Source organism: Ursus maritimus, unplaced genomic scaffold (genome assembly GCF_017311325.1).
Source record: "Ursus maritimus isolate PB19 unplaced genomic scaffold, ASM1731132v1 scaffold_8, whole genome shotgun sequence".
Lineage (NCBI taxonomy): Eukaryota > Metazoa > Chordata > Mammalia > Carnivora > Ursidae > Ursus > Ursus maritimus.
In genome coordinates this window covers 43,147,670-43,161,669 of record NW_024426996.1, presented here as the reverse complement: position 1 = coordinate 43,161,669, position 14,000 = coordinate 43,147,670, and the positions used below count along the sequence as shown (strand labels likewise).

At 38.6% G+C, this 14,000-nt stretch overlaps 1 protein-coding gene across 1 annotated transcript in view; it reads right to left on the bottom strand.

Moving 5' to 3' along the window:
• FRYL (FRY like transcription coactivator) overlaps nt 1–14,000 on the bottom strand; it is a 247,908-nt gene that overhangs the window by 196,257 nt on the left and 37,651 nt on the right. The window contains exon 2 of the mRNA XM_040625382.1: nt 13,320–13,495. The gene's annotated coding sequence lies outside the window, so the exon portion shown is untranslated. The remainder of the gene's footprint in view (nt 1–13,319; nt 13,496–14,000) is intronic.

The following is a 14,000-nucleotide window of genomic DNA, read 5'->3' as shown; positions in this document are numbered from 1 at the left end:
TGGGAGGGAGCCTGCTAATCTTGGGCTGGCTTACCTTGGCTCTTTGAACTTCCTTGCATTTAATCTCTGGGTACTTTTTGAGAGTTGGAGAAGGGAGAGGATTAAAAGAGAAAGGAGGGGGGAAAAAAGATGTAAAATGTGACATTAAAAACATGCGGGGGAGGAGTAAAAATGTTGAGCAAATGCTATCAAACTTAAGTTGGCAACTATTTTATCAACTCAAAATAGACTGTTATAGATGTAAGTAGATATAAGTTGTTACAGTTAAGGCTAACCTTAACTACAAAACAAAACCTACAGTCAATATACATAAGATAAAGAAAAAGGAATATAAGCATACCACTAAAGAATGTCATCAAACCATAAAGAGAGAACGAGAAGAAAGGAACAGAGAGGAACTACAAAAACAGCCAAAAAACAATTAACAAAATGGCAATAAGTACATACCTATCAATAATTATACTTTAAATATAAATGGACTAAATACTATAATCAAAAGACAGAGTAGCTAAATGGATTAAAAAACAAAACCTATATGCTGCCCACTAGAGATTCCCTTAGATGTAAGAACATACACAGACTAAAAGTGAAGGGATAGAAAAAGATATTCCAGGCGTACCGGGGTGGCTCAGTTGGTTAAGCATCTGACTATTGATTTCGGTTCAGGTCAGGATCTCAGGGTCCTGGGATCGGGCCCCACATCAGGTTCAGAGATGGGCATGGAGCCTGCTTAAGAGTCTCTCTTTCCCTCTCCCTCTCTCTCTCTGCCCCTTCCCCCTCCTCCCCATGCAAGCACAGACACTCTCCTAAAAAAGATATTCCGTATAAATGGAAACTAAAAGGAAGCTGAGGTAGCTATACTTGTATCAGAAAAAACAGATTTCGGGGGCACCTGGGTGGCTCAGGCGTTAAGCATCTGCCTTCGGCTCAGGTCATGATCCCAGGGTCCTAGGATCGAGTCCCACATCTGGCTCCCTACTCGGCGGGAAGCCTGCTTCTCCCTCTCACACTCCCCTTGCTTGTGTTCCCTCTCTCGCTGTCTCTCTCTGTCAAATAAATAAAATCCTTAAAAAAGAAAAGAAAGAAAAAGAAAAAACAGACTTCAAAACAAAGATTGTAAGATGAGAAGAGACAAAGGGCATTATATAATGATAAAGGGGTCAATCCAACAGGAGGATAAAACATTTGTAAATATTTACGAACCTAATATAGGAGTATCTGAATATATAAAGCAAAAATTAACAGATATGAATAGAGAAATACCATACAATAACAGCAAGGGACTTGAATACCTCACTTACATCAATGGATAGATTATCCAGACAGAAAGTAAGAAAACATCAACCTTAAATAACATGTTAGACCAGACAGACTCAACATTATACACACACACACACACACACACACACACACAGAACATCCCATCCAAAAGCAACAGAACATACATTCTCAAGTACACACAGAACATCCTCTAGAATAGGTCATACAGCCACAAAACAAGTCTGAATAAATTTAAGAGGACTGAAATCATATCAGGCATCTTTTCTAACCACAGTGATATGAAACCAGAAATCGATTTTTTTTTGAAGTTTAAAAAAAGAGGGAGAAAGAAATTATATTATAGCAAAAAAAAAAAATCACAGATTTGTTGCTTATTTTAAGACTAAAGTCAATCTTCTTCTGTTAATGTCTTACTATTAATTTAAAAGTCCTAGAACAACTTTATAAAGGAAAGTGACATTCTTCTGTTTTAGTCAGAGTTCTTAAAATAATTTTTAACCTAAAATGTTGCCCAAAGATGGATGCTCAGTTTAAACACCGGTGATAATTCAATCAGCTTCAAAATTCAGTCAGCAGTCTCTACGTTTATAGGGAAAACCTGACAAAGCAGACAAGTACCAATTGCCACATCTGTGGTTAAAATGAAACTTTCCCCCACTCCACTTAAATCATCCTTCTTCTCCTAATCCCTAGTATGCCCCCTTTCCTTTATTCCTGCTTTATGTTGAGACAATACTTGGTCCCTGGCTCAGTTTAGTGAAGGGTTCGGGGTCATCGGAATAATACCCTTGGAATGTTGTCTCTGAACCAACTTCCCAATTTAGCTTATGCTCCTCTTCTTAAGAATCTTGATATACATCCAAATCATAATAAGGCCAGATGTAAATACTAACTGGAAGATTTATTAGAATAAAGCAAAAAAGGAAAGAAAAAAAATTTATAGCTTTCTAGAAACCTAACACCAGGTAGAGTGTAATAAATAAAAACAGACATAATTCTACCACCTTTGCTGAGCCTGATGGTTTAGCAAGCTAGGCAGTGAAGGACACAGACAGTGCCTATGACAGATCTATGACCTTATGGAATCTGAGACTCATCCAGTTCTAGGACCATCCCTCCTCAACTGTCCTACAAGGAGAGTGTTGTAGAAAGTTCCGATACGGTACAAATGGGACTCGTTACAAAATAACAAACGCTTATCTTTTAGTAGATTGGGCTTCTGTATTAAGGTTGCGTTTCTACTGGAAGCTGGAATTCTCATGTAGGATTGGAAAGGAGAGAGGAAATAGAAGTGCAGAGTGCAAAGCAAGGAACTGAGTCACTTCTCCCACCTCACCAGGTTTTTCACCCTCGCTACCAGTTACATAAATCCTATGTGGAACGCAGTATTTCACTTATGACAATTTTATCACTTAAGCCTTTCATAAACCTGTCAAACCATGAACTGCATGAAACATTTTTTGTTTTATGGATTCTCTTTTAAAAATAAAAACTTTCACCACTCCAAACTAAATGCAATATGATTGAAGATCACACTATCAAAGACAATTTGATTCTTACCTATAACCACCTGCCCCAGTTAATGTTTCAAAGTAATTTAAAAAAAAAATCATACTGCAGAAATTAAGACTTAATGTCCTAATTTCATCTTAAGCAAGCTCACTAAAAATTTCCATGAAGATATTTTTACCTTAGAATAATATAACCAAAACACTTCTCATTTAGTTACTATTGCTGAAACACTAAAAATGTGAACCGTGACTTTAGGAAATTTACTTTTAAAATAAGTTTAAAAGGTTTAGTCCCCACTGCATTTCCAATGACAAACAGAAATCCCATTCAGGATGGAATTATTAAAATTTTTATAATCTCCCAACCATTTTATTGCATCAATATGTAAGAAGACAAAAAAATAGTCATTTATTTCAAGAGGTGATCCAAACAGACTAAAACTTATATTAATATCTGAAAACTCCCATGTAAAACAAATCTATATAAACCCCATTTCCGTTATAATTACAGAGAAATGACCTCAGATGAGAAGGCAGCATGGTGTATATAGTACAGTTACACAATACTAAGCTATATTAACAGACAGTGACTTAACCTCATTCATAGGAGGAAAGGGAGAGAGGGAGAGGAAAGGAGAAAGAAGAAAGAAGACCTGTAAGAATAAAAAAAAAAAAAAGATGGAGCACATAATATCATTTTTGCAAGTTTGCAAGCAGTAAATGATAGTACTCTTCACAAAAGAAACACGCTGGCCGGCTGGGATACACAAACAAAATCACATATGAGAATCAAGTATACTAGTCTTTGTCAACACACAGACTAGTGCGTTCAACCTAGCAAGACACCTGGTTAAGAAATTAGCCAAGTGGAAGATTAGTCCACAAGATACCTCAGGTAAAAGAAGAGATTTAGATATACGACACAGTCATGACTTTATTGGCCATTCTCCACCACCATGGAAATCAAATACTAAATGCTCTAAATATGCCATTTCCCCTCCTCCCCCGTCAGAAGTCGTAAGAGCTCTCTAGTATTGCCATATAAACATATTTATGTCAAACTAATGTAACAGTTTTAAATATTACTTGGTATTCACTGAAATGGTAAAGACCATTTCACAAGGGAAGTAAGATTTTCCTATCCCTGAAGGTTTAATACGAGATATTTTTTAAGTTGTACTTGAGACTTGTCTCTTTTACAAGAGATTTTGGTAAGTGACCTACCACACTGACTGCTCCCTAATGTCATACAATTCAACAAATATCTATTAGCAGTTATAAAAATGAAAAATACACACTTCTTTGCACTCCAAATAAATATGTGAATATTTCTAATACATACAGACACTGTGACAAATTTTAGAATTGACATATTAAAAAAGAAAAATAGGGTATGTGGGTTATCAGTCAACCTGACTAGGGAGATTTAAGGAAGACTGGGGAATAGGTAGGATTTGAAGGGAGCCTTTAGGGAAAAAAGAGAGAGAGAAGATGGTGTTCCAGAAGCAGAGATGCCATGACAGAAGATGAACGTGAGCTAAAGAAAAGAGGGAGAAACATCAGTTTGGTTGTCTCAGAGCAGCACACTTGGAAGCTTAAAGAAAATGATAAAGCCTTCAATTTCAGGTGGGCTTTCATTTTTCCACAATGAGGGAGTATGTTAGTCAGGGTTCAGAGACTACAGAGAAACAGAACCAACAGGATATATATAGAGAGATACATAAGAGATTTACGGTGGGATTTAGCTCACATGATTATGGAGAAGACCCATGATATGCCATCTGCAAACTAGAAAACCACAAAAGCCAAGTGGTATAATTCAGTAGGAGACCCATGGAGGACTGAGACCCAGAGGGGTCAATGGCATAGCTCTCGTCTGAGGCCAAAGGTCGGGGCAGGGGAAGGGGGTTGCTGTGTGTGTAATTCCCAGACTCTAAAGGTCCAAAAACCTAAAGCTCAAATGTCTGAGGGCAGCAGAAGATGGAAGTCCCAGCACAAGGAGCACAAACAAATTCGCCCTTTCTCTGCCTTTTTGTTCTATTTGGATCCTTGGAGGACTGGTGATGCCCACACACAGTGGTGAGGATGGATCTTCTTTACTTAGTCTACTGACTTAATGCTAATCTCTTCTGGGAACACCCTCACAGACACACCCAGAAATCCTGTTTACCAGCTCTCTGGGCATCCTTTAGGTCAAACTGACACACAAAATTAACCAACACAGGGAGCTGCCATGAGTTTTTGAGAAAGGAACTGACATGAACAGACCTGTGATTTCTGAAAGTTACCTTCTGAAACAGGTAGGAAGAAAGACTGAAAGAGCAGGACCAGTTTGTGGAACCTTTTGGAGTAGTCAAGAGAGAACTTCCTGAATGAAGACCGTGGGAGGCCTGGACAAAGCAATGAAGGAGAACTCAAAGAATTTCACAACCGAGCGAATGGGGGACCAACACTTTTCACAAATACTACTACAGCCTCCTAACCAACTTGCATGTTCCCCCTCCCATACATTCCCCCCACCCCAGCCAGAGTAATTGTTTTACAAAGTAAATCATACTGCATCTCAAGGCCCTCCACCCCTTCTCTCTCTTCATGCCAGTCAAGCGGGCCTTTTCATTTCCTAGAAGTTCAACTTCTTCCCCGCCTCAAGATCCTTCACACAGTTTCCTATATCTAGAAACGGGCACCTCGGTGTTTTCCACCAGGTGAACCCTAACTGGCCTTCAAATCTCAGCTTAAATGTCTGTCAAGGCTACCCTCCTAACCTCTCCAATCTAGTCATGTGTCCCAACCTTTAAATTCTCTCTTGAAATACTTACCACAAATTTAGACATGGGTTTGTGCATATATTTGATTAACTCCCCCTCCGTTAGACCGTTCCCTGAGGGGTAGGACTGGGACGATTTGTTCCCTGGTGCCTACACCGGTAGCTGGCCCCTGGTAGGGACTTAAACACTTTGCTGAATGATCAACAAACCACAAAAGATCACTTCAGGTGCTCTACCAGGAAAATTATGATGCCATCACCTAATAAAGGGAACACAGGAACATCAAGTTTGTGGATAAAGCGGAATTTGATCGGGGGAATGTTAAGTTGAAGAAATCGTGGACTAGGTCTGGAATCGCCACCAGTGAAGAATAAAGGTAACATGATCGGAGAAGCAAAAGAAAGCAAGCAGATCAGAGGAACTTTTCTTTAACTGGCAGGAAGAAGAAAACAGACAAAAAAAGACTGATATTCCTAATACATAAAGGGCTTATAAAGTATAACATATCAACAAACCTAGAGAAAAATGGGGCTAAAAAAAAAAAAATGGACAGTTAACAGAAAAAGAAACATACATGCATCCTAACCATATAAAAATACATTCACCCCAACGTGGACCTCAGTGTAAACTTGCTATAATATTATCTTTAAAAATTCACTGTTAAGTGATTCTAAAATGTCTACAGATAAAGAAATTTTAAAGGTTAAAAAAAGATGTTCAGGGGCGCCTGTGTGGCTCAGTTGGTTAAGTGTCTGCCTTCACCTCAGGTCACGATCCCAGGGTCCTGGGATCGAGCCCCCACCACCACATCTGGCTCCCTGCTCAGCGGGGAGCCTGCTTCTCCCTCTCCCTCTGCTGCTCCCCCCGCTTGTGCTCTCTGTCAAATAAATAATATCTTTAAAAAAGAAGATATTCAATTTCACTCATAATGAGATGGGAATTAACATGACAAGGATATTCCATTCAGCAAAAAAAAAAAACCCCAAAAATCTGACAACATATTCTGTTGCCAAGGTTATGTATAGACAAATAGGCACTCTCACACATTACTGATGGGAACACAGAGATGAGCTACGTGAGGATAAATCTGGCAATATCTAGTAAGACTGCATACTCATTTACCCCTTGACCCTGCAATTCCACATCTAGGAATCTGTCCCAAACATATAATGGCAAAATATAAAAAGACATGTACATAAACAAGGCTATTAATAGCAGTACTATGAACGTGAAATCAGAAACAATTCAAATGCCCACCAATTAGGAACTGGCTAAATGAAACTATAGTCTATTCACTCAATGTAGCTGTAAAAAGGAATGAGTAATTTACTACTAAGAAGGGCTCTCCAGGATATATTAACTGAAAAAAGCAAGGCATACAGCATTCTATACGAGAAAGAATATGAATACATATTTTGCTTATATTAAAAAAAAAAAAAAAAAGAAAAAAAAAATTTTTGAAAACAAATTCAAATTTCAAATTCTTCAGGCTTTAAAAATTAATGAGACTCTTTTGAATAAATCTTGTTTTGCAGATTTGACTTTGGAACCATGAAACTGTTATATACAATTATAAAACAAAATTACATTTTAGAACAATTATTAAGTATCAAAATTAAAATATATAAACTTAAACATATATCCAGTTGTGGCATGGCTGTACAGAGAACAATTATTAAGACGGACTTAAACAGTATGGTAGGCAGCCTTTGAGAGGGGCCCCATGACCCCCACACTTCCTAGTATTCACACCCTTAGGTAATTACCTCCTCTTTAGTAAGGACTGTATTTAGAGACTTACTTCTAAGAAGAGAATGCAGCAGGACACCCATGTTTACAGCAGCATTTATTCACAATAGCCAAAAGGAGGAAACAAATGTCCATCAAAAAATGCATAAATAAAACACAGCATATACATACAATGGAATGTTATTCAGCCTAAAAGAAGGAATTAAATTCTGACACGTGCACATGGATGAAACCTTGAAGACATTCTGCTACAGTGAAATAAGTCACAAAAGGCCCAATACCATACGATTCCACTTATGAAGGACCCAGAGCAGTCAAATTCAGAGACAGAAAGTAGAACACTGGTTGCCAGGGGCTGGGGCAAGAGGGACACAGGGAGTTAGTAATATTTAATGGGTTTAGAGTTTTGGTTGAGAAAGACAGAAAAAGTTCTGGAGATGGATGGTGGTGGTGATTATACAAAAATGTGCATGTACTTAATGCAAATGAGATATACTCGAAAATGGTTAACATGGTATATTTCATGTTATATATTACATATTTTTTTTTAACACAAATTTTTTTTAAAGAATGCAGCATATGTGACAAGTTGTCACTCTAAGAACAGGTTTTGAAAAGGCCACGGCTTCCATTTTGGACACTCTTTCTCCCTTGCTCCAACCTAACAACCAGCTGCCATGTTGTTAAGGGGAGAAGCCCAAGGAACTAGCTTCTGGCCAACAGCGAGAAAGGATTTGAGACCTGCCAATAGTCACTTGACTGTGCTTAAAAGCACCCCCAAGGGCACCTTCGTGCCCCCTCCAAATGAGTCCTGGGATGAATGCAGCCCCGGCCGACACCGAGATTGCAGCTTTCTGAGAGACCCTGAGCTGGAGGCACCCTACAGAAAATGACCCACAGCAACTGAGCTAAGATGCCCTGTGTTAAGCCACTAAGTTCTGGGGTGACAGAGAACACACACACAGTACTTGGACTAAACATTCCTAAGGGAATGTGCCCTACATCAAAAAAGGATTACAAATTCCATTGTAAAAAAAAGCACCTATGTTCACCAAAAGACACATACAAGAATGTTCACAGCAACTTTATCCGTAAGTATCCCAAACTAGAAGCAACTCAAATATCCATCAACTGGAGAATAAAGAAACTGTGGCATTTCACACAATGGAATACTACACAGCTATGAAAAAACTACTATTTCACACAACTTGGGTAAATCTCACAGACAAGGTTGAGCAAAAGAAGGCAGAGACAAAGCTTTAACACTGGTACTGCTATTCTAAGACGGCCATGTGTATAACACACAGGGTACTCAAAATGAGGACTGAGAATCAGAATTCTGAGTTGAGAAAAAGGCAGATGTAAAATAAAGATTGAGTAAAACTCTTATAGAGCTGAAACAGAACGGGAAGTATCAGTATGAACTTATGTTCTCCATCTTAAAAAAAAATCTGTCCCCTAATTTTGACTCCTGAAAATACCTAGAAACAATGGTCAATCCATTAGAAATGAGAACCCCTAGAGCCCTATAGTCTTGAAATCCTATTACCCAGTAAAGGAATCAGGGGTCCTTTGGGTCCAGGGATACCAGGTGTAGGGAGGAAATGTACATGATGTGCCTGGAACTCCTCGTCATACCAGATAATCAAGAAGCTATCAAAAACTACTAAAGTCATGTCAAAATAACTCTGTAAGCAACTTTAAAAGGCTCCCACTGACCAAAGTTTAAATAATCTAAACATCAATAAAAATAATCCATTATGTTTAAATCTAAGAGTCCATAATGAGCCTAGGGGAGAAAGGCAACCCTAACTGATCACTGTTGGAGAAGGCCAATATAACCAACTCATTGTTATGAAACTGGTAAGCCAGGGGAAACTATCAAGCTTTTCTCCAACCTTTCCTATACAAACTGTACAACCAGGTAACAAATAGTACATGAGGAACAGTTCCTCTTTATGGAAGATTTCACATGATAAATGAATAAAGCTATAGCATTAAAACATCACTATCTTGCAACCCATAATTATTTAATAAACCGACAGCAGGAAGTCCATCACCTCTTTTTGTAAATAAAGTTTTATTAGAACACAGCCACGCCCATTCATTTACATTTTGGCTATGGCTGCTTTCCCCTTACCAGGGCAGAGTTTAGTAGTTGCGTCAGAGGAAACCAGATGGCCCACAGTGCCTAGAATATACACTAGCAGGCCCCTTACAGAGAAAGTTTGCCATTCCCTGATCTAAAGCATTGAGCACCAATGGCAACCGATCAACATTAGAAGAGGGAGAATTAAAAGCCGTGTGCATCAGTCAAAACACACAGACTTGCCAGAAGAAAGGGAACCTGGATCTGAGCAAGTCTCTAGATCCAACTACCGATTAACAAGAAAGACGAAGCACAGAGGAGTATGTTCAATCACTTCCCAGGAATCTAATCGGGAGCAAACACATCGACAGGACAAAGACCCAGTGTGTTCAACAAATAAATTTTAAGGACAAGGGGGGAGGGGGAAACTTAGAAAAATTAACAAATTGCAACGAAGGGAGCGCTTATCTAGATGCTGACTCAAGTCAATGCTTTATTTTTTGATTATGTTCAGTTAGCCACTGTATAGTACATCATTAGTTTCTGAGGTAGTGTTCGATGATCCATTAGTTACGTATAACACCCAGTGCACATCACCACACGTGCCCTCCTTAATATCCATCACCCTGTTACCCCGTCTCCCCACCCACCTCCCCTCTGAAATTCCCAGTCTGTTTCCCAGGGTCCAGAGTCTCTCATGGTTCGTCTACCTCTCTGATTTCTCCTCCTTCGGATTTCCCTCCCTTCCCCTATGGTCCTCCATGCTATTGCTTATGTTCCACATATGCGTGAAACCATATGATGACTGTCTTTCTCTGCTTAAGTCAGCTGCTTCAAAAATGTATGAAAAGGGGCGCCTGGGTGGCACAGCGGTTAAGCGTCTGCCTTCAGCTCAGGGCGTGATCCCGGCGTTACGGATAGAGCCCCACATCAGGCTCTTCCGCTATGAGCCTGCTTCTTCCTCTCCCACTCCCCCTGCTTTTGTTCCCTCTCTGGCTGGCTGTCTCTGTCAAATAAATAAATAAAATCTTTAAACAAAAAACAAAAAACAAAAAAAAAACAAAAACAAAAATCGAATAAATAAATAAAATCTTTAAAAAAAAAAATCAAAATTACCACCAACTGGATATTCGACTGCATTGGGGTTGTTGTTGTTGTTTTTAAAGGTGATAACAGTATTATGGTTGTATTTTTTAAAAGAAGGTCTGCTACTTTAAGAATACATACTGAAATACAAATAAATTATATGATGTCTAGGATTTGCTTTAAAATGATACAGGAGTGGAAGAGAAGTCGATGGGAGACAGACAAATAATTTGGCCATGATTTGATAATTATTAAACCTAAGTGATGACTAAAAGAGGATTCATTACACTAATCTGTTTACTTTTATATACATTTAAATTTTTCCATAATAAAAATTAAAAATAAGGCAAAACATTTCTTATTCAGATAGAAAAAAATCTGAAGTAAAAAGAAGAATAGGTCAGGGAAATATGCCAGATCACCCCAAAAAGGCAACTGGACTGTGAGAAGGTGTGGATCTTTCAAAAAGAATAGTAAGAAGCCAACTTTGAAAAGAACCAGTTCAGAGATCAAGTAAATGATTGCTGAGGAGATCCAAACTTAGTCATGTGTCCTTTTCCAACTATATCAAGCACCAAGAACTAGGGAGAAAAGGATATATATGGCAAATGAACTTAAGGTTTGAGATTTGGTAAGGCAGTTCCTCAGAATTTTAAAAAGGAAAGAGAATATAAGATGCAAGAATGATAATGGAGTTTGGGTAAGAGGAAAGCTAATGAGGCTAGGAAATAGCTCAGTCGGTTAGGGGAAAAAAAAAAAAAAAAAAGCCAAGAAACTGCAAGTCATAATAAAGACTAAGAACAGATTTGAGAAGTGGGATGTGACAGAGGGTAATGATCATGACAGGAAACTTTCCAAAACCTCAGAAATAGAAGTGTTCCAGGTGATGGTGAGACCTAAGGTAAGAAGGGGTGGGGTGTGAGCAGCACAGAGAACTCTGGGGCTCCAGTCCTGGTGAATGCGGGTTAACTAATTGGTTTCAGCTACCTGCCAAAGAATCACAGCCTCTCCCAAGCTTATTTCAAAAGGTATCTGTATGTGTAAGGAGCCCAGGACGAGAAGCTCTGGTCTAAGATGCAGTGATCTTGGAAAACTAGTAAGGTGAAAATGATGGGGGCTAGGCAGGTCAAAGAAGCATGGTGAGAGCCACCAACATGATTCAAGAGACAGAAAGGGAATACTGGAGTCAAATAATTCTAGGGGTCAATAGGAGAATAAAAATGTGGAGAGAAATAAAAATATCAACTTCAAAACAAAATGATTAGTCAAAAAATGTTCTGTTAGTGGAAGCCTTATTGTAACCCTGTAATTCAAAAAATATAGTCTCAAAATCTATCAAAGGGGTTACAGAAGAAAGGTATCCTCAAAAAACCAACAATCTACCAATTTGTTCATTACAATCATAATAGATGAAATAATTTTCACAGAGGTATGACAGCACCAAAACACCTTATAAATCATTTAGTTTAATTCACTCATTTCATAGATGAGAAAACTGAGGTCTACTAAGGCTAATTAACTTGCACTCAAGAACACTATGCAATTAATGATTAGAATGAGGGCTAAAATGTACCCCATTCTTCCCTCAACCTCCCTACCTTGCATCCTCCTCTAACACCATGGTTCCATTTAGTGACTGACTTCTCTACAATGCTAAATGTCATTATATATTTCCATGCATCAATAGCAGGCATTTCGTAAATATTTGCTGACTAACACTCAAAATGGGCCTCCCTCAATAATTTTCTTTAAACGTCTCCTATATCAGCAACTGGTTCTGCTCAGTTTTATGCCTCTGCCCCATCCTACCCCCACCCTGGCCAAAAATGTATTGAGTAAATCTCAGGGATGTTCAAAAAACATGTTGGCTAACTAGCATCTATGCTTCCAAAAACTGTTAGGATATGAAAAGGCACACATAGTGCCAGGCTAAAAAAGGAAGAGTTGGCATCACACACCTCTCTTTTCATCTCCATAAATATGCAACTACATAATGTATATCAATAGGAAGTAAGACGATGTTCTTGACCCAACGGACTCAACGTACTCAAATAGACAGGAAAAGACAATAACAGGATGAACTACCTCAAGAGATTATGGAGTACATATGGAATATATGATATACACACACAGTTGTTCAGATATTTTTGTATTTATTCTTTATAAATATCAGATATTATACTGGACCTAGAATCTCATATGGAAAGAATGTTTTGAAGCCTCCGAAAACCTGATTTTTTTTTTTTAAGATTTTATTTATTTATTTGACAGAGAGAGAGAGAGAGAGACAGCCAGAGAGGGAACACAAGCAGGGGGAGAGGGAGAGGAAGAAGCAGCCTTCCCAGCAGAGCAAGGAGCCTGATGTGGGGCTCGATCCCAGGACCCTGGGATTATGCCCTGGGCCAAAGGCAGACGCTTAACGACTGAGCCACCCAGGCGTCCCCAAAAACCTGATGTTACTGCTATTTTTAGATGTGATTTAAAAAAAAAAAAAAAGTATACGTATTACTCATCTGTAAGAAGAAAAGGCATAATCAAGGGGAAGGCAATCCCCCCCCAAAAAAAATTGTTTTCACAAATTTCTATTATTCTGTTAAAAAGTACATATCCTTGGGGCACCCGGGTGGTTCAGTCCACTGAGTGTCTGGCTCTTGGTTTCAGCTCAGGTCGTGATCTCAGGGTCTGGGGATGGAGTCCCACATCAGGCTTGTCACTCAGTGGGGAGTCTGCTTGTCCCTCTCTCTCTGCCCCTCCTCCCCCTAGTGCTCTCTCTCAAATAAATAAAATCTTTAAAATAATAAATAAGTAGAAAAAATAAGAAGTACATATCCTTACCACTTAGAACAGGTTGTTGAGGCACAGAGTTTGTAGAAAAGACACCAATTTTGGAAAGGATCCATCTAGAAGCTTTTTCAATCTGGAGCTTGTACTTTATAGGCACGCAAGTGGGCACACTGGTGCAAAGCAGTAGTGATTCACCATGTACAAAGCAGAATATGGAATGTTAAAGGCTGGAAGACAAAAAATGAGAGACAAGAAAGAAATATGGTTGGTTATAGTAATACCCATGTTTAAAACAGAATTTGTAACATTTTAGCGGATTTCATAGAATAATTATTATTGAAATTAGTTTTTATAATTGAGACTCTAGACAAGAACTTTTTTTTTTTTTTTTAAAGATTTTACTTATTTATTTGACAGAGAAAGAGAACAAGCAGGCAGAGCTGCTCACACCCAGGACCCTGGGATCATGACCTGAGCCAAAGGCAGACGCTTAACCAACTCAGCCACCCAGGCACCCCCAAGAAGAACTTTCTGATATAAAAATCTCAACTACAAAGGGAAAGACTCTATCTGGAGAGAGAAAAAAAGAAAATGAGAATTAGTCTTTTGAAGGTTCTAAATTAAAGATTTTTTTGCCACCCATAACAGTTCTCTCAAATGTATTATAAATTTCCTTATCATCCAAACATAATTAACTGTTTCTTAATGACATAAGAGCAACCATCATTAAGA